This window comes from Camponotus floridanus, unplaced genomic scaffold (assembly GCF_003227725.1).
Source record: "Camponotus floridanus strain SB8 unplaced genomic scaffold, Cflo_v7.5 scaffold7, whole genome shotgun sequence".
NCBI lineage: Eukaryota > Metazoa > Arthropoda > Insecta > Hymenoptera > Formicidae > Camponotus > Camponotus floridanus.
This window is the reverse complement of record NW_020229838.1, coordinates 2,987,982-3,013,352: the sequence shown is the minus strand read 5'-3', so window position 1 is coordinate 3,013,352 and position 25,371 is coordinate 2,987,982. Positions and strand designations below refer to the sequence as shown.

The window sequence follows — 25,371 nt, the reverse complement described above, 5'->3', positions numbered from 1 at the left end:
GGGGATTAACGAACCGTAACGAACGCGAAAGGATTACACTTTTCGGAGCGATAATGCGACGCAACGCAAAATAAGCGGGATTATAAAAAGCCGATGAATGTAGAATGTCAAAAAAAAAACTATTGAAAAGCTACATCTCCGTTTTTTGAGGAAAGATCGATTCGCATGCGCGATTGCATATTTATGGGGGAATAAAAATCGACATCGCGATTACAAATGTTATCGAAAATGCGATCGAGTTCGCGCTTGATAGAGGAGGGGAAATTTCGACAATATAAATTAAATAATATTAAATGATCGTGCCATCATTGTAGAGCCTCGAAGAAAATGTTTCCATCGTGGAAGGTAAACGACAAAATGTAAAATAAAGACGTAGCGAGGAAGAGAAAGGGAAAGGACACGAAACGAGAGCGAGTGGGATATGATGGACTGTGATTTCACGGCTGAAATGAGAATTCACAGTCACGCTTCGTGATTCTCTTTTTCTCTCCATCTCTCTCTTTCTTCCCTCTTCTTGAATCGGACGAAAAGAAACGGAAAGCCTCAGCCTCACTCTCGTGTCGGAAATAGTCGTCCGCGTCGAATGTTGCAGCGGTTTACGTTAACTCGGTACATGATTTAACGGTTTGCGTTAATTAATTTAACGGTTTGCATTAATTGACTTTTCGATGTAGAAATGTAAACAAAAAATTCGATACGTATCGTGAAACTTCGCGCGAGTGTATAATACATTTCACGCATATAATTATTAAATATAGAATTTCCGTCGTTGTTTCAAATATTAGAAACATTCGCGACAAAAGCTGCTTTATTGCGTCATATCACCGGGTATATCCATATTACCAATGAGTTAAATGATAATAATGGAGTTTAATGAAATTATACGTTCGTGAGCGATTATTAGCGCGGAAATATACAATTTTAACGACACATTTCATTCCGGTTTCATTAGCCGCGGGCTTGACATAATTAAAAGCGTCGCGCGCCTCTCGCCGCGATTAGAGAATCGTATGTTTCCGACGACTTGATTATCGTCTTAATCTGCCGAGAGAGGCTCGCACGGATATAAATAGCGAGTCTAATTGAATGAAAACGGGCACGAAGGGAACAGTTACTTCTTGCGGCTTTCCTCATATTCGTCACCGGCTCGTTCGAATGCCAGGGCGAATGCGAGAGCCGACTAACGGATGACATTATTCTTACGCGATCAAATAAGGATTCCTGAATCGCGTCAATTTTCCGACGACGCCGGAAAAGCCCGGAGAAAACGGAGAAAATTACGCGGCGCATGAATGGCGTATGCTAATCCGACCCGTCTTTCCCGGAATACGCCAACAATAGCCACACGGTAATCTTATCGGCGATCTTTATACACGAGTATAGTACGCGAGTGGCTGGTAATTAGCAATTAGAAAAGTATCCGGTAACGCGATAACGAATGCGATGCGACTTGTGCAACTGATTCGCTACCCTTGAAATTTGCGAAAATAGCGTCACTCGCGAATAAGCGCGAAATTCGCCGATCCATTTAAGAGCGATTTAAATACGTGACTGGCGATCGATTAATTAACGCGACGCTCTTATTTTATCGTCATTCTTTCAAGTTTGCGAAGCAACTAATTCTCAAAGTAAACGTATTTATCGACTCACCTTGACACAGAAGTAAATTACTCCGCGATCAATGCCAGCTCTCCGTCAGTCTGAAACACAAAACGCGACAGAGTTATGCTCCAGGTTCGCGTCACACGATAATCCGCGACGCGAGAGCTCCACGAGAGGACTGAGCTGTCCGCCAAACTCGTTTTCGTGAGAGACACGCACGTGTTGTCAAGTGTTCTAAGCGGGGATTGCGACACACGCACACACACACGCACAATGTATACAAACTCGCGCATAAACAAAACGTGCGGAACGTGTTTATTTCCAATGACGAACAAAATGTTATTGATTCGAACGTAGGATTTGAATATATACATGTCCGATTTAAAGTATTTATACCTCTGACGTTTTTTATACGGGTAATATGTATTTTCGGTTACGGCTCTTCGTTATGCGCGAGAAATATATTTCTGCGCGGGAAAAAAAGGACATTCTTGTTTTGAAGATATATATTTAGTTTTAACATGAAAATCTTGAAATGAGATTATATCGCGTTAATTGAAGAAAAATATAATTGCTCGAATATATAATTGCTTACTTGAAGCCATTTTATATAATTGAATCGAGAAAAATTCTTACGATTTAATTTTCTTGAATGGAAAAGAAACAATGTTGGATAGAAGCTAACATATTTAAATCAAAGATTATAATTTTCTTAAAGCAGAATTAATTATACATTCAGAAATAATTATACATACAGAAATAATTATACATACAGAAATACATTCTTGAGCTGACAATTGCAATATTAAAATAAAACTATAATACGCGAGAAATATATTTCTACACGGAAAAAAAGGACATCTTTTAGTTTTGAAGATATATTTAGTTTTAATGAAAATCTTGAAATGAGATTATATCGTTAATTAAAGAAAAATATAATTGCTCGAATAATTGCTTACTTGAATGAAGCCATTTTATATAATTCAATCAAGAAAAATATATTCTTACGATTTAATTTTCTTGAATGGAAAAGAAACAATGTTGGATAGAAGCTAACATATTTAAATCAAAGATTATAATTTTCTTAAAGCAGAATTAAATAATTATACATTCTTGAGCTGACAATTGCGATATTAAAATAAGCCTGTAATACTGTTTAAAATTATTAAATTCTTCTGAGAAGATTAGAAATTGTTGCGAAACAATGAACGCGTTAATCGAAGTATATGAGTTTTGATTTGACGTTTTATTTTTTTTCTGCGTAAATATTTCCACAAACACACTCTCATTTAAATAACGGAAGAAACGCTAGGAGTACGTTGTCGAGTTTAGGATTAACGGGTCACTTGATCACGAGAGAGGCAAAAACTTATATAGAATCCTCTTAATGTGTCCGTCGTACGAGTTTTCTCTCTCGAGACGGACGAAGCCAGTTTGGCGCCGAAACAACAGCGTGTCTATACAGACGGGAATAGCTACAATAGCGTGTGATAATGAAATAACTTAATTTCGCCCCGACAAACACATAGATCAAGCGAGAAAGGACGATAGTGACAGTGGTGACTGCCGTTGGCGATAGTAGGGGTGGAAGTAATGGTAGTGGTGGTAGCTGAAAGCGGGCGAATCCGATGCAAAATACGCGCTCGACCGACGAAACGCGTGTTATAACACAAAGTACACTAGTAATCCACTCTGCTAGCCCGCGATCTGCCATAAGAATAATTCAAGATGTACGTTTTTAACTGAATCGCGAGTACATATTGCTGAATTAATCGGTTTGAGAATGTATAAAAAAAATAGGCGTGTATAAAAAAGATATTAAAAAAATCGAACAAAAACCAATCCAATCGTCCTCTGCTTCTTAAATTTAAAATAAAAAAATATATCACAATTCTTTCTACTCTGATTTAGCTAAAAATGGCTACAAAAAATATCGATTAAAGCTTTTTAATATCGCACATGGAGGAGCAAGATGGATGTGCATTGACTAAGCTTCTCAATAAAAATTGTACGACCGAATAACAGTATGATATATTAGATGCAATATGCAAAAAGAGACTAATGGAAGGGTATAATTTAAGTGCATATACATGTTTCAAAGCTGAAAAATTGAAAATCTAAAGTGATGATAAATTCGTCATATCATAAAACAAATTATCTCTCGCATAGCTGCATCCACTTGATGCCGATTGGTGCATAGAAAAAAATTCGTCGAAGGGAAACCGAGAAAAATTCGCTGACGTATCCGCTGCCTCTCGGAGACTCACAGACTCGAGGACCGTCACAAAGCAAGTGGCGGGACACACAATAAAGCGAAACATCAAGTGCATCCACAGTAGTGTGCAGTGGTCATGTTGGAAGTCAAGCTCCAGACCTTAAAGCTGATTGATAAAAGAATCTTACGCAGAAGGGGCTCGGCGATACCGATAACCGAGAGATAGACACAAAATCCGAATCGCTATCCGTGGGTCGCGTTACGCGATAAGAGGACGAGCGAGGTGATGGACGACGATGTGGTGACCAAGTTCGACCAAGAACGACGACGGGCACTTTGCACGGTCGCAGCAGCAGGCCGATGTTCTCCGCTTCGAGTGTCCACGTTCATTTGTGAGTCCCGATGGCCTCGAACTGGTCTCTTATCCCTGGTATCGCCCAATCAAAAAACCGGCAGCGTACCGCGAGCCTATTGGTCGTGTACGGCCACCGTGAAGACTGCAATTGGTCAATCTAGCCGAGTCACCCATGGTTACCGTTTGCATCAACAACATCTACGGTCGATATTTCGCGGCTTACTACCCGATCCCGGTGTTCTCCTCTACGTTCAGCGTCTCGCACACACGTCGCGATTAACACCTACATGACCCTTGGAGGGGGCAGGGAGGGAGGGTGGAATTCTCGAGGGCAACCGCTTTTCTTCCACCACCGAACCCTCGACCGTTCTATAGGGCGATCTCTACCCTCCTCGGATGCCGAAGGGCTTCGAGAAAGTCGAAGGCGACCGTCACCGTCGGCTAAGGGACTTGAAAAGCTGGTACCACGACCGCCAACGGAGTGTAACTCTCAAACATCCCCTAATCATTATTTTTCAAGCCAGCTCAAAATCTCTTATCGCGACGGATCCGTTTTTGATATCACCAGAGAGAAGAATGTATTTGTGTAAGGATAATCGTGGAAATTAAATCGAAGCGACAATCTTAAGACTCGGAGGATCTACCGATATATCGCCAAATTCTATTTTGATTGTTGGTTCAGAGATGTTTTGTGCGCCAAAATTCACGCTTACAGAATACTTTGAGTAGATATCGCGTCTTCTTATCGCTTTCAAAAACTTGTACGAATAATTTTTTCAAGCAACAGTCTACGAGAAAACAAATTGAAAAAAAAATTGCGTTTATATATATTATATAAAATTCAATTCAATTTATAAAAGTATTATCTTAAATAATCTTAAATATCTTAATAGATTTATTACTCGAAAATAAGAGACAAACACAAAAGTATAAAAAACTATGCAATGCTTAAAAAGGGTAACATATATTTTGGTCGTCACCGCGTACAAATTTCCAAGTCTCGTATCATTCCACACATATATACAATCGAATCTCAGTTCCAAGTGTCACACACACGGTTTCGTCTTCGAAGTCTAATTGCCACTTTAGCAATTGTTGAGTTAATGGTATTAGCTTCGTAGCTCTCTGGCTACATCCCAGAATTCACTGTTAGCGCTTTGCGCATCGTTCCGTCTTATTTTGAATTAAGCCGCGTGATGGAGATGCAACGAGGCCGTTAGCGCTAATTGCTAATTTCGCAACGTATGCCGCAAGTGCGTATAAATACCCAATTGTATTTTCTCATAACGAGGGAAATGCAATTCAATGTACATTCTATCCTGTATCGGATAGATTTGACAGATAGATTTGACAGACAACAATTGCATACCGTAACTACGTTAATTGTAAGTTATGTTATCGCGTTACGATACTCATTGAACTCCATCTGTATCATTCAAGAAAATGAAACATTTTTAAATTGACTAAATTTTTATTAAAAAAAGAGGTTTCCAGTTTCATGAATAAAACAAATTTAATGACAAGCTCGCAATTTTTAAATTAGCACATGTGGCTCTTTCAATAAGAGCAGACAAGACGATACACTCAAAAGTGATCCTGAACGTGAAAGACTGCGATTCAATTTACGTTCTACCCTTTATCGAACAGATTTGATAGACAACAATTGCATATCGTAACTACGTTAATTGTAAGTTATGTCATCGCGTTACATTACTCATTGATCTCCATCTGTATCGTTCAAGAAAATGAAACATTTTTAAATTGACTAAATTTTTATTAAAAAAAGAGGTTTCGAGTTTCATGAGTAAAACAAATTTAATGACAAGCTCGCAATTTTTAAATTAGCACATGTGACTCTTTCAATAAGAGCAGACAAGACGATACGCTCAAAAGTGATCCTGAACGTGAAAGGCTGCGATTCAATTTACGTTCTACCCTTTGATAGACAACAATTGCATATCGTAACTATTTTAATTATAAGTTATGTCATCGCGTTACACTCATTGATCTCCATCTGTATCATTCAAGAAAATGAAACATTTTTAAATTGACTGAATTTTTATATAAAAAATAGGAGGTTTCGAGACTCATGAGTAAAACAAATTTAATGACAAGCTCGCAATTTTTAAATTGACACGTGATGACTCTTTCAATAAGAGCAGACAAGACGATATGATGAACAAAAATGATCCAAACGTGAAAGACTAACGGAGACGCTATTAAATGACGCTTTACGATGTCATCTAGAATTGGCGAACATTTGTGACGCGGAGTGTCGACGTGTCTCTTCGCACTATCGAAATCCACTCTGCGAAGACTCGGAAAAAGCGATTATCGAGCACGACCCGCGGTATTATTCGCGACTTTGGAGAGGAACCAGAAACGCTCGAGGCGGGTATGTCCTCGTTCGACGTTCGATTATCCGTGTTATCGATCGTTCGGTTGCTCTCGTACACCCGGTTCCTGTGACAACGAAATGAGCGTGGATGCTCGAGATATCCAGCACGGTTCTACCGCAAACGCGACACGTTTAAATATCTTGGCCCGAAATATCATATTATATCTTCCGAAGTTGTTACTATCAAAGATACATACTTGGATTAAATAAAAAATGTTACATTTTTAAATAAAATATTCTAATTATACACTCGGATTAAGTAAGAAAATTATTTTTCTAAATAAAATCATTCATTCGAGAAATAAATAATTTTAAATTGCCAAAATCTCTAGATACACAACGTTTGAATGGAACCAGCGTTTATTCGCTCAAAAGACAAAGCAAATATCGCGAACAAATGGTCGACAAAAGCAAAACGAAAAACGTGGCGGAAATAATTAAACATTCGTACCATTAAATAATCGTAATCGCGCCGTAAATCGATAGCAAAATACAAAAACGACTCACGATTTCAGTGGAAGAAGGGCAAGGTGCGATAAATAATTCAGAAATTAGATAATATCGTGCACGTTGCTCGTTCCACGGAAACTGGTTCGATTGGTTCGCCTTGTTTTTAAGAGGAAACCGTATTACTCGGCACGCCAACCTTGTTGTCCTGCACAATGTGAACGAGTTTACCAATTCCGCTTGTCAATTAAGCCCACACACGATCGTGTATCTATCCGACCTAATAAAATATGACAAATGTGCCTGCCAATCTAAAACAACGCAGACTCGAATTTCTTATTGCATCTTCAAATAGTGCCAATTTTCAGGGATTCTGCTTTTAAAAATTCAGCTATTACATTCGATTCAGATTTTATTAATTTAATTTAAAAATCTCAATATGAATATACGATATTATTCTTAAAAGATTCTTAAAATTATTCTTCAAACTACTTCTCTATTAATATTTATTTTACTTTTTCATTAGTATCTTTTTTTATTATATCAAACGAGTAATCCGTTTTTAAAGACCACTTAATCCCTCTTCCAGAAACAAGCCTCGCATGTATCAAACTTACGATATTATTAGCTGACCGGCTTTTATCGAGTCGACGGCGCAGCGTGTGAGATGGAATTATAAGAACGGAATTAAGACGTCACGCGAATCGCAACTTTAAGGCGAGATTCACTTTGACGATGACGAACGACCGACTGTGAGAACATTTCTAAACGCGGTACGACAAAACTCGACGATTACGTGATGCATTTTCTACGTGGAGTCGGCCAACGATAAATCCTTCGCGGATCTCCATGTCTCTTATTTTGCAAACGCGATGCATCTTTCTCCATTAGCGAAATCACTTTGCGCATCGTCCTCAAAGATATAATTGTAAAAGTTAGAAATGACGGTACGAAATCGCAGCTTGTTAAAATTTCGCGGCAAGCTTAAGAATTGCAAGTAAAAACATGCACTTGAAAAGTATAAAATTTAACATGTAAATGAATCGCGTGCTTATTCGTTAAAAATGTTAAGAAATAAATCTGTTTACACTTTTTTCTCTTAAATTCCTTACTCCTTCTCTTGAAAAAGGGTAGATGTTCATCTCTAATTTGTTAGGAGATTGTCACTGCGCGGTAAACGATCTCGAGAAGAAGTCGCGGAAATGAGTTGCGAGGAGACAACAATGTCGGATTCGTGGAGGCAGAAAGGGTGATGACCGGAAAGGGTGAACGAACGGAAATCATGAGCAACTTTGGATGAAAAGAGAGAATACATGAGTGAGAGTAAATGAAAGAAAGAAAGAGAGAGAGAGAGAGAGAAAATGGTAAGGAGAAGACGAAGGGAAGAAAGAGAGCGAGGAAGCGCGGATGGAGAATTTATCGTTACCAGAGGTGCTTTGCTTCATAGACGCAAAAACATGGGAGAGAACAATGATGCGTTTATATCGCGATCTGAAAAAACAAGAGAGATGCCCGCGCAATTATATTATATTACGACGAAAAAGCGTACAAGACGGAAGCGTCGACGATCTCACGGCTGTGAAAAAAGAAAAAAAAAAACGCGAGCGTAAATATGCGACGTGCCCCAGACACGCCTAACTGAAATCGCGATTACTATAAAGACGAGATCTTCGATATAGAAATAGACGTCAGTCGCACGATGACATGGCGCGTTTTTGTCGCCGCGCTAAATTCTAAAAATTCCTACACGTTTACGTCGACGAGGCCCGCGCATGATGCTCGACGTTGGCGAAAATCGGATAAAACGACGACGTAATAAACGAGCGGAACATCCGGAGCGCGAGCGAGGAGGAAAGCTAGTCCTCTCGTTTCAGTCGTCTCCTTCCCTTTCATTTCAGCTCGCAGTTCTTCGACACGATGATCCCAGGATGCCCCCGGGTCGTGAGAAAGATTCCTCGGACTGTTTTCATCTTCGACTAGAAGGAAGGCAAGTACAACCGCGAGTACAACTATTTCTCTCTCTCTCTTTCTCTCTCTCTCTCTTTCTGCTCTTCGCCGCCCCACCCTCGTATCGGCGATTTTTTTCAGCTTTCGAAACCGGCTCCGGCGCAAGGACAATGGTCTTCTCCATCGTGCGAAAACGCTTTCATCGTTCGCGATCAAACGGCGGTAACCGGCGCAATTTCTTCATTCCTCTAGGATCATTTTACGCGAGATACTTTCAAGATAGGTCCTTCCTTCCCTGAAAGAAGCGTTCTTGCGGCGGGAATCTCGGAGAATTTATAATCGCCTTGATTTAAACTAATAAACAGATAAGACACTAGGTGCGATGGATATTGTAATTAACCCTTTCAATTCCTGAGTCATATCTTAATATATACGCGTGTTAGCTCGCATGAAGATATAATTCTATTGCGAGTTTACACGTCAAAAGTGCTCGAGCAAGTTACTCACGTTTACAGTCTCGGGAATGTGCGCTTGCGAAAGTCGTAGGTTACGTAATTACACGTGCGACTGAGAAGAGAGAGAGAGAGAGAGAGAGAATGATTTATTCTGCAGATCCGACAGATTCGCCGAAAATATAACGGAAAAATTATGAATGCGATGGGATCCAGCAGCTGAAGTCTTCGCTATTGGATCGGTCGTGACCAATATTTCTGATGCGCACTCGCCATCGAATCTCTCGTGCCAATTCTCGAGTTTATTTTCATCTCAATATACGATAAAAATAAACGCCAGACGATCGATATGCATGACTTTTAGAAATAAGAAACGTCATGTTTACAAGAAGAGCCGATAAGATTCGATTCGACCATTTTAATCGAATTAAATGTTACAGCTATTTCTACAACTATATAAATTTGATAAAATATAATTTGGCATAATTAAAAAATATGAAATAAATTTATAATAAATGTGTAATAAAATATGAAAATATTAGAATTATTTGCCCATGTTATATAAGACTTGTGTATTTTTTATACATCTGCTCAATTCCTCCGTTATTTCCTGCCGATAAATTTATCGCGTTCCGCCGAGTACACTTCATCATGTTGCAGAAACGTGACTCGGAGGATAGAAATCAGTGTCGCAAATTTTTCAGTTTGTAATGTTGTTTATGTTTCACCAACACTATAATTTCAAAACAGCTAAATGTAACGTTATACAAATCGATTTATAATTAAAGATTACCCCATTCCTCTTGTACAATATTGCATTGCTGCAACAATTAATAGTAGCAATTTTACTCAGTGTTAAAAAAAAAAAAGCAAACGCAAACTTTCTGTATCGTGCAAGAAATTTCGATAAACGTTCGACCGTAATATTTGCAACCATGTAACACCGGAGGGGTGTGTCATGGAAACGATAATAGGCATTAGAGGAGACGTTTCTTTCGGCGAATCAAGTATGCGTCGTTTCTCCCTTTGATTGGAACGCGATATAACTCGGCGTGAGAACTTTGCGTCCCGCTCAATGTACCGCAGAAAATGCGAAACCTCTCGCGGCAGGCTTTCCTCCGAGTTTCTCCAACTTCGGCGAAGGAAAGTGTGAAAATGCCGCGCTCTCGCCCCTCTCCGCCTCCTTCCTCCTTCTCTCTCTCTCTCCTCTTATCGTTGGCGCGCGGCGGCATTGACGAACTTAAAAGTTCCGCGACAGAAATCTTCTCGCCCGCGAACGGAACTTTCCTATTAACTCTTCTTGCGCGTCTATGAAATAATAAGACGAGATTCTCTCCGGATACTTTGGGCCGGTCTCGAGAAGGAGACGATTAGCGCCATCGTAGAAGAAAAAAAAATGAGAGGGACAGGGATATCTATTCGTGGCTTCTCTCCGTCAGTCGCAATCGCTGTTATTAGGCGTGATTATACCGAATGAAAAGAAGCTGCACGATTGACTATCTCCCCCACGTCATTTGGAATGTAATAAAGAGAAACGAGAGATCCTGTGAGAAACGCCGTGTACCAGTTTCTTGCACAATCGAAAACCGCCAACTGCAAATGCCGCCTTTTTCGTCGCTCCGCGCCGCGAAATCCTCCGAGAAACGATCTCTAAGATAGGCGAGGAGACTAGATCGAATTTATGCGAATCGAGAAACTTGGATCGAGATCCAAAATGGTCTTCGGTTTCCACGGAGGATTTCAAACGGCCGGCCAGCGTGACGAGACAAAGCAAAATTACCGCGACTGTAATAATAAAGTATGCAGATGGATGAAACACGGAAAGCAGGCATATGGTAGTTTCCGAACGCCCGCCCACGTCCCGAGGCGAATATTACTTTTCACTTGGGTGGATTCGATATTACAGGTATAGAGCACACAATCGAGAGAGTCTGCGAGGCAGGCGAGCAGCCCCCTCGGCCTCGGCGGCGGTTGTTAGATCGAGGGTAGAGAATAGCGGAGAGAAAGCGGCGGTTATGGTAGTAGAGACCGTTCGTGGTATCAATATTTTAAGGGTGTATGTTCCTTCATCGATCGCACGTTTTCTGCATAATTAATCGCGCTCTCAACCTCCCCCCCCCCTTCATCCCTCCCTCGCGCTCAGTGCACGTCGACTCTCGTCGGGCCTATCGAAAGCTCCCGCACACGTTTACGCGAGCACACGTACGAACTATTACCACCGACCTCCATCTCCTTTCTTTCACCCTCGGACGCGCGCGTATCGAGCCGAAGACCCGGTGAATCTCGAAAATCGAATCAGTGCCGCGGCGGCGAGTTAAGTGGATTTCGATCGAATCCGCGAAAGGTGCTGACGAGGGGGAGCCGACGTAGGAGAGAATTTCGGGTGTTTGTTCCTCCTCGGAGGTCCCGTGGGAAACGCGAGCCCAAACCCCGGCCCGTAGAGAAAAGAGAAACGAAAGGTATCTCGTCGAATCGTTTTGCCAAAAAACTTGAATCGAGCGATACTGTTTCGTTACATTCGAATGCATGACTTATCGCTTCGAAGGAATAAGGCTTGAAAAGGCAGGTAGTCTCTCGTCTCGCGCGGAAGGCTTTTCGTCTTATTCTTCTTAGATTGCCTCGACGAGCGTAATAAATATCAATCTTCTCGACCATCGATGCCTTTCGAAGATCCAACGTGCAAATCTAAATTCGCGTAAAGATAATGTACCCTTGACTTAAATCACGGGTCTAATTTTTCGAAGCAAATTTTTCGCGAATGAATTAAAATGTAGCATGCATTTCCATGGAATTAAAATCATATTAATATTAATTATCTTAAAATTATACTCGAAAATTATACCTCGCACACATACATAAATCTCTATTAGAAAAAAATTTATAGAATATGTATGTTTTAACTAATTTAATATTTTCCTACAAAATGCGCGCGTACAGTTAGAATTAAGAAAGAATTATTTATTATGCAAGTTGTATATTAATGTTTTGCGAGTCGACCTTACAAACATTGCTATTGTTCCTGCGGTAAAACATGAGTTTTCCCATGATCGTAAATAGTGAGGCACTCAAGGTCGCTTGCTTTAAAAGTTGCAAATATTTGAATAGTATAGAAAGTACACAGAAAAAGAAGATTGAAATATGATAGGACGCGAGATGTAGAAGTTTACGTTAAACATGAGCAAGATGGAAGATGCTAGTCAAAGTTCAATATTTAAATCCGGATTACTCACAAAGGATGACTCGCGGAGATCCATATGAACCATCGTATCCCATCTCGTCATAATCATTAAGCCGGATTTCGAGTCTTAGCTAAATCGAGCTTACTACTTTATCCGGCGGAAGAGACCGCCGGGGAGCTAGAATCGCAGGAATTTCTCCGTTGACAAAAATATAAATATACACATAAATCTCATCGCATCTCGAAATTCAAATTGAAATACACGCAGTGGTCTCCGCGTAATTATTATTAATTACGTTTTTTTTTTCAACTTGTACAAAGATCTATGTACCAGGACTTTCTCCAGCAGTTAAATCATTTTTTTTCCTAAAAGTTTATGAAGATGTATATACATGGTAAATGGAGATGTATGCACATAATCATATTAAGCGGTTTTAGCGGTGCGGAATAAATAATAAAAGACACGTTCATGAAACGTGAACTTTTTCCACGAAAGGCACAACGGCGTAACGTAGTAAAAAATACTCCCAAGCTATCATGAACTGGCTATAGCATGCAACAATGGAAACTATAATTATGCGAGAAAGAGGAAAAAAAACGGCCGATCGAGAGGGCTCCGCGAGGGTGGTAGACGCGAGAAACGCACGACGAGAAGGAGAGAGCGCCGAGGGCAGAGGTGGCTGGACAGAGACGGAGATACAAAGGGGAGGAACACGGGGGGGAGGAGGAAACGTTTAAAGGGAACAAGTATCGGAAAGAGCGAAACCGGCAAGAATGGCAAACTACTGTGGGACCATGCATCTGTCCTAGCATATTTGATATTCCTCCTCCTTTCACCCTCCTACTCCTCCGTTCTCTTGCATCCATGATATCCGCGGCTTTAAGTCTATGTCACGCAGCATGAAATCCCCCTCGTTGTGTCGGGGACGTATGTACGTCTCATCGCAAAAATATAAATATACGGCGAAAAATATTAAAAATGACAATTAATCGGATTATTTTTAAAATCACTTTTTTTCACATAGTACCATTTTATTTCCTTTTTTGTATTTTTTTTCTGATATTATATAGATTTTTTAAAATGGAATATTTGTTATTTTATTAGAGAGAGAGAGAGAGAGAGAAGACGGAAAGTACGAGAGAAAGATAAATAAACGGAACAATCGTATATACGTTACGAGTCGCAATTTGGCAACGAGCTTATTTACTTTTTGTTTGCCTTTAAACAAATGAATTCCGCAACAATGAAATTTATTTAATATAAGACTTATTGCGTCGTAAGCTTATTCGCGACGTTCTATCGTACGACGGACTGACCTTCCAAGTAATTTACTTACTGCCAAAGGACGTGGCTCGCGCGCGAGTGATATGCACGAGTCGGGCAAGGATTCAGCTTGCCGCTTGAAAATTTATGAGAGGATATTTCAGGTAACGAATACGCCACTGTGTGTGCCACACGCCGCGCGTTGACGCTTCGGCGTAGAAAAAAAACTGCCGACCCAATAAAAAGTCGATCCCGGCGATGGAACACGCTCCCACGCTGGCCGCGCGATAGACACGCTTGCAAATCACGTAGTTTCGCTCTTGCATATATCATAAATTAAACGCGCGGATGGAGACGCATGACGTCGTGTCGGATACGATACAATATGATTACATCGAATACAACGAATACCCACGGGAGATGATCGATCGAGCGAGAAAGCGCCAATTCTGGCCAACTCTCGTATAAATTTATTAGCTCTCTCTCTACTTATTATCCTCTATTTAATATCCAACGCATTTCCGATCGGATAGAAATCCCATTCTCTGACGCAGGACTTTTTAATTACTCATCGCGAAATAATTTCGTCTTACGAATGCGTCTCGCGTGGGAGGCAGTCGCGTAATGTAATTAGCTGAACGCATCGGGTGATTGCGTGGGAGGCGAAGGCGGGTTAGCGGGACGATGCGTGACGCGCTCGTTAGATCGTAAATGAATTTGTTCAGCATGTTTTCAACCATAAAATTTCAATGTTAGCATTATTTATGCACGCTTTACGTGTTTCGCTTGAAAGTTTCGAGAGGGAAGATGGCAAAAATTGATATATATATTTTTTCCGAATATATTACCGTGTTTATTTTTAGCGCTTTTTTAAGGCAAATGTGATTTATTCATCCACATATGCTAGAAGAATTTAACGAGAACGTGTATTCGGTATTATCAGCATTAATGAGCGTCGCAATTAGAATCGTTATAAGATGATCTGAAACCATACGATTTGTTCAGCTGAAGACGAGTGATATACCCATCTCTTAGATTACTCGCTTCTGTTCGGAATGATTCGTTACATCATCGGCCTATCGATGTGGAGCGGAAATATGAGATATCCGCGTTGATGTCATCCAAGCGAAGATATTTCCTAACGAACGATACGCTTGATATATTAATCATTTATTTTATTTGTGTGTATTTTATTAATTGTGCAAAATCCCCCAAAGTAAGACAATTTTCAAAGTCCTATTAAAATAAATATACATCTGTTGTAATAAATATAATATACTCGACATTCTCACACAAAGTGAGACAGAGAGAAATGACATTTCTTCAGGTACGCAGAAAAAAGGATATTCTTGTTTTGAAAATATATCTAGTTTTAATAATTTTGAAATGAAATTATATTGCGTTAATTAATGAAAAATATAATTGCTTACTTGAACGAAGCTATTTTATATAGTTGAATGAAGAAAAATATATTCTTACGATTTAAGATTTAACTTTTTTGAATGGAAAAGAAACAATGTTAGATGGAAAGTAACATTTTTAAATCAAAGATTATAATTTTCTTAAAGTAGAATTAAATAATTATATATTCTTGAGGTGACAATTGCAATATTAAAATAAGACTGTAATATTGTTGAAATTTAAAATTATTAATTTCTCCTAAGAAGATTATAAATTGTTGCGTGTATACGAAACAATGAACGCGTTAATTTAAGTATACAAGTTTTGATTTGACACTTTTTCTTTCTGTGTAATATTATCGCGGACAATTTAGATTGACAAAAAAAATATTTTACCTTGCAAAATTAGAGACGATATTTTTGTTTACGTGCACTTTCACATGATGCTGACACTCTGAATTTTTTTTTGCGTACTGTGTATTCCATTAGAAAGCCTCGATCGGGCATCGAATATATTTAACATTTTTAAATCAAAGATTATAATTTTCTTAAAGTGGAATTAAATAATTATATATTCTTGAGGTGACAATTGCAATATTAAAATAAGACTGTAATATTGTTGAAATTTAAAATTATTAATTTCTCCTAAGAAGATTATAAATTGTTGCGTGTATACGAACAATGAATGCGTTAGTTTAAGTATATAAGTTCGCCACTTATTTTTTTCCGTGTAGACTTGGAGAAACATATTGTCTCTTACGAAATGCTAGTTTAAAAATGACCGGATGAATTTTAAATTTCCTTCACTCGCCGAAACCGATCGTTCGATGTAACATTAAGTCGTATCGCGGATCCCGAATGCAGACGAAGAGGCGTCTCGGCGACAGGACGACCGCGACGATGCTCCCCACGTTGCTGCCAGCGGAGTCGTACACGCCACTCTCAATAATTCACGAACGGCTCTATCTCTTACGTCGCGTACTATTCCCGTTCCCGAGGCCCTCCAAAGAGATGCTCGTCAGGGACTTGCGAGAGCCTTGGCGAAGTACGCAATAAGGAGACGAGCGAGCCCAATCCCGAGACGAGAGATAGCGCGTAAACCACGCAATGGACCGCAATGCGGAACTGATGCTCGATTTAACCCTTCGACCTCTCCTAACCGTGTTCATTGTCGCGAGCGATTTTATCCCGCAGATCCATTTTTTAACCTAACTCACTCGATAAAATCGAATCGAAAGGGATTCGCGCGAAATCTTTTTAACAATTACAGATATAATTAAAAAAAGTAAAAACGCGAGACCGTGGCAAGCGCACGCAGAAATGCCGCATTAATTAATGAGAGAGTAAAAGGAACGCTAGGAGGAACGATTTCCCAGTCGTATAAATGAACGTACTGCGAAAGTTAACAAAGTACGAGATTAAAATCCATGCACGAAGCACACCTTTCGGCATCTTTCTCTCGCGGCTCGCGGCAGACGGATCGATAACGAGAAAGGTGAGAATGAGAGGAAACGAAGAGGAGAGAAGAGATGAAAAAGAGAGAATTATTGCAAAGTCAGGGTACTTGTCGGATACTCTATCGGACCATTCAAGTGCGATCGAGGACGGGGGGGGAGGGGGGGGGAAGGGAGAATTTAACCCTTCGCCTAGCGAGATCCATTTTCCAACGAAAAGAATTCCACTCGATTCGTTTCTTCCGTAATTCGATTCGTTTTTAATTTGGGATTAATCGTTCTCTCGGGGAAGGGGGAAGGCTTCGACGATTTGATTTACGAGAGTCGTGGATAAAGAATTTCTCGAGAAAGGAGAGAAAGTTCCTTTTTCCACTTGTCTGCGAAGCTGGTTTGCAAATCTCTCGAACCTCGTAGAACGAAATAACCCTATCGACCCACCTCTTTTTAGCTTTTCTCTATCCGAAGTGAGTACAATGAATACGACGCCGGCGGGATCATCCTCCGGCGAATTACTCGTCTCTTTTGTTCTCACGAGTGCGGTACTCGTTCACGAACCGAGGTACGAACACGAGTGTACGTCTGTATTAACGGATGAACTACGAAATAGGACGCATACACGAAAGACAGGGCAGTCAAGATATATTTGAAGACGCTCAAAGTTGGCAAAAGGGCAAATAGGTACTAAAATAACTGAGAATGCCGAAACCGTTTCGTTTGCATGTGCGTTTACAACCTCATTCCCATCTGATTAACTTTGCATTTCGATACAGAGGAATTATGGAATAATTACCGGGAATAACTTACTGCGTTACTACATAGTTTTACGCAAGCGATGTAACATAATTCTATGTACATAGGTAATGAGGTAGTCCCTTTTAGCTTAATGCGAATCATTAACGTTTCAAGATTAAACTTTGCGGGAGTAAAAAAATTTTACAGCTCTAAAATGATGTACTCGTATAATCTCTTGTATCCTACTTCAACTCGTTCGCGTTATTCTTTGTTCTTTTCTACTTTTAAATTCCCATCGCATCGGCGATAGATGTGCCTATAACATATTTCCAACGTATCTCAACTTTAACGATGAAAATGTCGCGAAATATATATTTAAGGAAACGCAAGTTTTACTCCATATAATTTCTTATCTATGCGCTTGTCCCGCGCGGCGAGATAAAATAATTTACATCCAAGAGATAGCCTTTGAAATAAAGCAGGCGCTTAATGAACGTCGTTTACGCGGAAAGTTTTTTCGAGGGTATTACTACATCAGGCAGTGCTATTCCATTAATATTAGCGAGCGGGCTTATCTCTAAAAGTAGAGACAAATCCGGATCAGATACAGCTATACAGGAGTTGACCATTTAATTACTCCTTCAAAGTAACCAAGCACGCGATCACGCGAACACGCGTCAGGAACAGCTGATTATTGACAAAACGAGGCGGCGCAAATCAATGCTCGTGAAAAAAAGGGAGGAGATACCGCGCATATTTACGCGGTATTTTACGGCGCGTCAGTGAAAATGCAGAGAGCGGCGTTTGAGCGTGTAATTCGCTCGTAATTCGCAAGAATTTCGACTGGTTTGAACGTTCATCGCACGGTCGAAGCGTGCCAAGATCGCGCGGAACAATGAGCGTCACGCTCCGAGAAATCCTCTGGCACCGCTTGTTGTCGCAGCTGTTCCAGTAATTTGTGAATCAAACACTTTCCATTGATACCAAGTCGGTAAAGCTCGAGTCTTACATACGTTGTTATCTTAATACATACATCTAATAGAGATTGCGTGTATAAAAAGAACGACTCAAAAATACAATTTATCATATCGGAGAAGGAGTATAAATGACACACGTAAGCGTTTAACCTCGCGAAGAAACTCAGTCTCTTTCTCTCTTTCTCTCTCTCTCTCTCTCTCTCTCTTCATCGCGATCGATTTATCTACGTCGAAAGATGTTGCGGCGGACCAGCAGCCGCCACCGCCGCCGCTCTCCTTTCGTTCGGCCTACATTGCGTGCATTAAGGACGCGTAAACGAGAATCCGGTGCAAAGTGAAAGTAAAAGTTTCATGTTCTCGCAAAAGTGAGAGGATGCACGGGGTCGCCCAATGCCAAGTTCAAGGTCACCTGACATGTCAGAACGAGGTTCCACGCCGGACGCATTTGCATCGTGGTCAAACACAAGCTGGCGCACCTGCATAAGGTCCACGGACATTCACGCCCACGTGATCCACGCGAAATTCGATGCGTCTCGATGCTCGAGAGACTTTTGACTTACATGTACCAATAAAGAGAGAATTCCGCGTGAAATAAAAATGAATGACATTTTGTAACATAATTACTTTGTGATTTTATCATTTTTGTAATATAATTATTTTATATGATTTTTTTTTTACGTAAGATGATCAAATATTGAATCAATTGTTTCTTAATTTTTGAAAATATTTTTTCATTGCTAATTTCATCATTGAACAATTTTTTTTTGCACGTTCACTGAATTGTCACAATTATCTTTAAATCAAATAGCACATGTATTTGATCAATTGATAGATGCATGAAAAAGCGGTTACACCGCGATTGTGCGATCGTAGAACAATTTGCGCGAATTATCCAAGGCCAAGTGTTTCCATTCATTGAAAGATAAACTCAGACGGCCATTAATGTCAGAAGTCTTTAATTGGAACATGTCGGCCAGGAGAAACGACAAATTCTCTCCCGATGAGAAGAACAAGTGTTTCCACTATCGATTTGCTTTGCCAACAATTAATTTTCGATTATTATTCGATGATTTTTCGATTAATATAAAACAACAATCTTATTTAACTGCTCATTTTTTTGTGTAGAACATTTCCAATGACAAAATTAATAATTATTAAAATGAAAAATATTCATCAAAGATTAAAACAATTAAATATTATTATAAAATAATAAAATAATTTAAATATTATTATAAAATAATAAAATAATTTTTATAAACTATAGCGTATCCGCGAATTAAACCGCGCACTTAATGTGGCAAACTAAATAATCCGAATTAAAGAGATATTCAAATTCAAGAGATATTCTCGTCAACTTTTTACGGCCGTCTCTTTTAATCGCGTTTTACACATGACCCGTCTGACAAGCAGTTCTCAGAAGATAGTTTGAGCAACAGCACCTGGCATGCAGGTAATCCGAGCTGTGTAGTTCTGTCTGCGAACTTGTTACGTAAACGACGACGACGACGATGTCAGTTACGAAGCTCGACGTTCAGTTACGAGAGATAGGAATGAGCGGCGTGCTTAGAGCCGTTGATGCTCGATCTTCTCCGATCCCCGGCTTCTCGAGTTCCCTTACCCTACCTGAATGGTTAACTCTGATTACGTAAACGGAGAGCGTTTTAAAACGATACATATCTTGCACGTAGATTTCTCACAACGCGCTTCTTCTACAGCTCGAGACGCGTACGATCGCGTGGCCTTTTTTTCTTTTACCGGAAGTGAAGAAATAACGGGAGGGGGAAAAAAAATAAGGATGATGTTTATGCAATTGTGTAATCGAATAACGCGATCCGCATCGCGAAACAATGATCGATAACGTACAATTCCCGACTAATATACACAGGTTGAAAATATTGCAATTAATATTACGTACAATTGTGAATCTCTTTCATCTGGCGGCAGAACGACGATCAGATTTAATGGCGTGCTCTCGTACGAGCGCATTAATCCGACAGACACACGTGCGCGATATCGCGCTCGCCACCTTCAATCCTCTTAGCTAATCCCTACATGACGCCGCTTTTTGTTTCAAAGCAACACACCAGGCACGCCATCAATATCATCCGTTCATCGTTACCAGTTACTACGTCTACGCTTGTAAAACAACATCTGCCGGTACATCGTATTAATCCTTTTCAAGTCACACTTGACTCATTATACTCGTATGCGTCGTGATTAATGAGATGCAGAATTCGCAGCCTATTCAACCATTCCTTTGTCGCGAACATACGCTCCAAGAGATGTATTTGAAAAGAAATCTCCGCATTAAGGATGTTTTGTACCTATTTTCAAAATATTGAGAATTTAATGAGAATTGTACAGAATGTCCTTACATATGTTTAGAATCTTCAGTACAATTTTTAAATCGATTTACTAAAGCGTTCACAAGTTATAAGGATTTTAATTTGCACCGAATATTAACATGTGTTCTTATAACCACATCGATTTAAATGATAAAAACACATGGAAATAATATTCAGAATTTGTTTAAAATATGCAAAAGTTTAGATACAGAGGAAATATTTGGTCGAATAATATTATACAAGTATTAACTGGTTAAAAAGTTATTAAATATAATTCAATCAAGTTAGCCATGTATCTGTCACAAGGCGAAATTCTTTGCCAAAAATTAATAATTTCGATTAACAAAATTCGGAATATTTTATTAAAAACGTAATAAAAATTTAAAAAATACATCTCTGCACTGTAGCTAAGATCAAATCGTAATATTCCACGCAATTTCTCATACTCAAAATACACCAAAAGTGGATATATTCATCAATATTGATTTTTAGCTACTTTTTGCTGGAATTATACATACAAAACATCCTTAATTTAAAGAGTTTATTTTATTTTATATAAAAAAATTGAGATTATTGTGATGATGGAATCAACGCAACAAACATGGATATGTCGAGAAAAAGGGACAAGTAATAATTGAAGATACAAGAACACAATTTCTGGAGAAAAAGATTTGGTATATAGAATGATATTAAACGAACTTCCTTTATCTGTTCCCTCGATAAAATGTGTCTATCATTTCTCCAGTATTATTTCTCATTCTTTCGGAGCTTTTTTTCGAACACTATTATACTTTCACCGCGCATTAAATTTGTATTAAAAAGAAAAAAATAGCGGCGGTTGTTCATTTATGTACGCTATTTATACAAGTTAACGTGACTTTTTTAAATATTAAAAAATACATCTCTGTACTGTAGCTAAGATCAAATCGTAATATTCCACGCAATTTCTCTACTCAAAATACACCAAAAGTGGATATATTCGTCAATATTGATTTTCAGCTACTTTTTGCCGAGATTGTATATACAAAACACTTTTAAAGAATAGAAATATGAGCTCGAGAAAGGAGCAATCTGAAAAACAATCGCGAGACTCAATCGGCATGGACCGAAGACAGTCTACTCTGTCTACGCTGTTAAAAAAAAGTGTCGCAATTGAAAGTGGAAACGCGGCGCAATTGAAGCAACGATAAAATTCCACTCGACGTCGCAAACCGACGAGCGCAAGAATTAACGGAACGAGTAATCTCGTAACCTCGCGAATGCCATAAGAGATCGCGAAAAGAAAAGGCAACGAAGAATTACGCGCACGTTGTTTTTATGCGAACGGGGAGGACCTAGATAGATGAACGACACACACAGCCGGCGAACCGCTGCATTCCAGCGTCGCGTAAAAGTGCTCGATCCAAGGACTACGAGTTGGCGATGGCGATGGCGAGGGACGAGGATGAAAGGAGGCGAAGTTCAAAAAGGGAAACTCCGCGGCAGAGGACGCGATAAGGAATGCCGTGACGTTGTCGCAATCCTCTTGGGCAATCGCCCTCGTAATAGCCAACATGACATATTCCATCTTCTCGCGTGTCATCCTAAGAGCTACCTGCAATATCGTCGGACTTATTAACAAATTTTTATTTGTCGAAGGACGAAAAATCCTTCTTTTAATAATTTTTTTATTTTCATAAAATCCTTTTTAAAAATCTAGCCTGTATGCAAAACATCGAATCTCTCTGTAGACTGCTTCAAAAGCAGCCTTAGGCGTGTAAGAAAAATCTTACAAATGTATGTAGAAAGTCTGTGATGTGTAATTGTAATTAACCAATCCGCATCATTATGTAAAGTACTCGAACTAGAACCCTGGTTTTCAATGGCTCGTATATGAATAGCTAATAGTGGTAAAATAATATCCTACATTAGCGCAAATAGTGCATGGCGAATAGATGTGCAACCACACGAATTGCTTGCGTCCAATTACCAATAATTACCAATGAATTCGCACCTGTCATCATAATTAGACACGTGTTAAAGTATTAGCGTTCTTATAAATGGTATAAACGGAGCACATACGAACGTAAGACATTGTTTTCGGATTTCTCGCGGAGTGGAAAACATTCCCTTCTATCAGAGAGATCTAAAAAATTAAAGGAGGAAGATATCAAATAAATAAAAAAAGAGAGACAGATGAGAAAAGGAAATACATGAAAAAATTATTTGAACAGCTATCGCGGAAACATCTTATCGATTTGATTGCATAACATAGTCTATCCTATTTTAGATCCATGTCATTTACACAAAGCGGTTACACTTTACTTAGCCGCCCGCTCTCCTCAGACAAATGGCTAACTAGAACGTGACAAAAGTGTGCAAATCGATGACACGTCGTATCGTTTTTACTTGGAATCCGCGAAAAAAATTTGTATCCGCCAACTGTCCTCGCCAAACGCGAGTATAAAAAAAATTAATTAAATGCCAGAAATTTATAGCTTGGATGGCAAGCAAATAAAAAAAAAGAAAATAGTTATTAATTTAATTTAATTATCGCTATTTGTTTTCTCTTTATTGTTTTACCAATACTTTGAAAATTATACTTTATAAAAACGCACAACAATATTATTTTAAATATACAGTTACCCGGAATAACAACTCTTTTTCGCGACGCATTGGAATTAAATCAATTAGCGAGTAAATAATTTTTAAGAGAGAGGAAAATCGAACGTAATCAACTAGAGGAAAGTTGAGAATTACATGGTTAATTTATCGCTCAGCGAAATACAGTTCGCTAGTTACGGAAACAAAATATCTCATTTCGTCCGTGAGACGGATCTACGCGGAAAGTTCTATTTTTCCGATATCTAATTAAGAGTTTCGTCATCCATCGCGCGCGAGATAGCGCGAAACTTGCCGCCGTTATTAAAGTCACGGAGTCTTCTGCAGCGAATAAAATAAACCATTAATTTCCGCCTTCCACGAAAGCTAAAGTGCCCGAGAGACGTTTTTCTTCCGCTTCTTAATCTTCCGTAGGTCACGTACGATATATACAAAAAAAAAGCTTATTTATATCTCTTAACTAAATAATCTCGACGTATGGTACATGCGTGCACATTTTTCCCCCCCTTTTTTTTCATTCCATTTTAAATGTCCGTAAAACGGTTGCATCAATTATTTCCGACAATCCGCGAAATATCGCAGCGCCTAAGGGCGTCAATTGCAAATGGCGATTGTGCAAAATAATATATACATATGTATATATATATATACGCGTAAAATCATTTTGCACCCTCTCCTCTCCCTTCGCCCCCTCCCCCCGCCCCCTCCGGATCCGCCGCTGGTATCGATTACGTCGCGCGTGGGAAATAATCAACGCCGACCGCGAATGACGTCCTACGAGCTATTTAACATAAAAACACGTACCGGGTAAGCCAGATTGTAAAATTACACCCAACTAGGTCAATCCATTGTCCACGTGTTATTACACGCGCGCGCGGTGTCAGTGTTACGCGCTGCTACGCGCTGAAAGTGCCGGACCCGTTTCAAGTGATAAAAGTGTAATCAAGGTTGACCGGCGGTTGGCGGCGGTCGATCCCTTTGCATAAATCGTGAGACAAGCTCGCGCGGAGACTGCGAAGTAATCAAGGCTGACCCACGCCGGGCGTTTTCTCGAGACCTAGAATCGACCGAGAGCTCCCGCATCTATTATACCGCCCGACGTAACGATGCTCGGACGCCAGTCAAGCTAGTCCTAATTGCTCATTAATTCGCAAATTCGGCTCCTCCACGTCGCGGAGAGAGCGATTGCTTAACTGGAAAGAAACATCCTTATTCACATTCTCTAGTCCCGATTAAAGAGTTTCTTCAATAATCCAAACAATTGCATGGAAAATTGTCACATCGCCCGGGTCTCCTCTATAAAATTTATACGCGAGCGTTATGATGACTTAACGTAATTTTTTTAGGTAGGTCAGATCTTGTACAGGGTGATTCATTTTAATCTTAACAGGCAAAAATATGCGAGATACGAAAAAATGTTTCAGACAAAAGTTATATGGTTTTAAAGGAGACATAAGATGGTGTCATTAATTTAACCTTAAATAGTTACTTGAAAGTCACGTGAAAGTCACCATCAATTTTTTAAATGGAACCGCCTATTTTTTATTACATATTCTTGTAGCTTATCTCGAGAGCTTTCCAAAACACTAAAATTAAGTTAGTTTTCATTAAGTACTTTCCGAGTTATGAGGCTTGAAATTGTTTCTTAATTTTACATAAATCGTAAAATATCTTGTAAAATATTCAATTTTTTGATTATCTTACCTTAATACTTTTATGTACAAAATAATGAGAGGGATTGATTGGTGTAAAGAAAATATACAGTTGTTTTTGAGAAAAAATATGGAATTGTTAATTGCAAATTACATATTTTTTCGTAGAAACAACATTATGCGTTTTCTTTACACCAATTGATTCCTCTCATTATTTTGTACATAAAAGTATTAAGATGAGATAATCGAAAAACGAATATTTTACAAGATATTTTACGGTTTATGTAAAATTAAGAAATAACTTCAAACCTCGTAACTCGGAAAGTATTTAACGAAAACTAACTTAATTATA

General features: G+C 39.2%; 1 protein-coding gene across 4 annotated transcripts in view; it reads right to left on the bottom strand.

Annotated features, from left to right (window-relative positions):
• The window catches only part of LOC105248427 (heterogeneous nuclear ribonucleoprotein K), a 91,158-nt gene that overhangs the window by 61,768 nt on the left and 4,019 nt on the right, over positions 1 to 25,371 (bottom strand). For 3 of the 4 annotated variants that reach the window (XM_011253200.3, XM_011253197.3, XM_011253203.3), the window contains exon 2: positions 1,651 to 1,700. The gene's annotated coding sequence lies outside the window, so the exon portion shown is untranslated. Of the gene's footprint in view, positions 1 to 1,650; positions 1,701 to 4,005; positions 4,224 to 25,371 lie in introns of those variants that run through there. The other variant, XM_011253198.3, reaches the window with a different exon arrangement.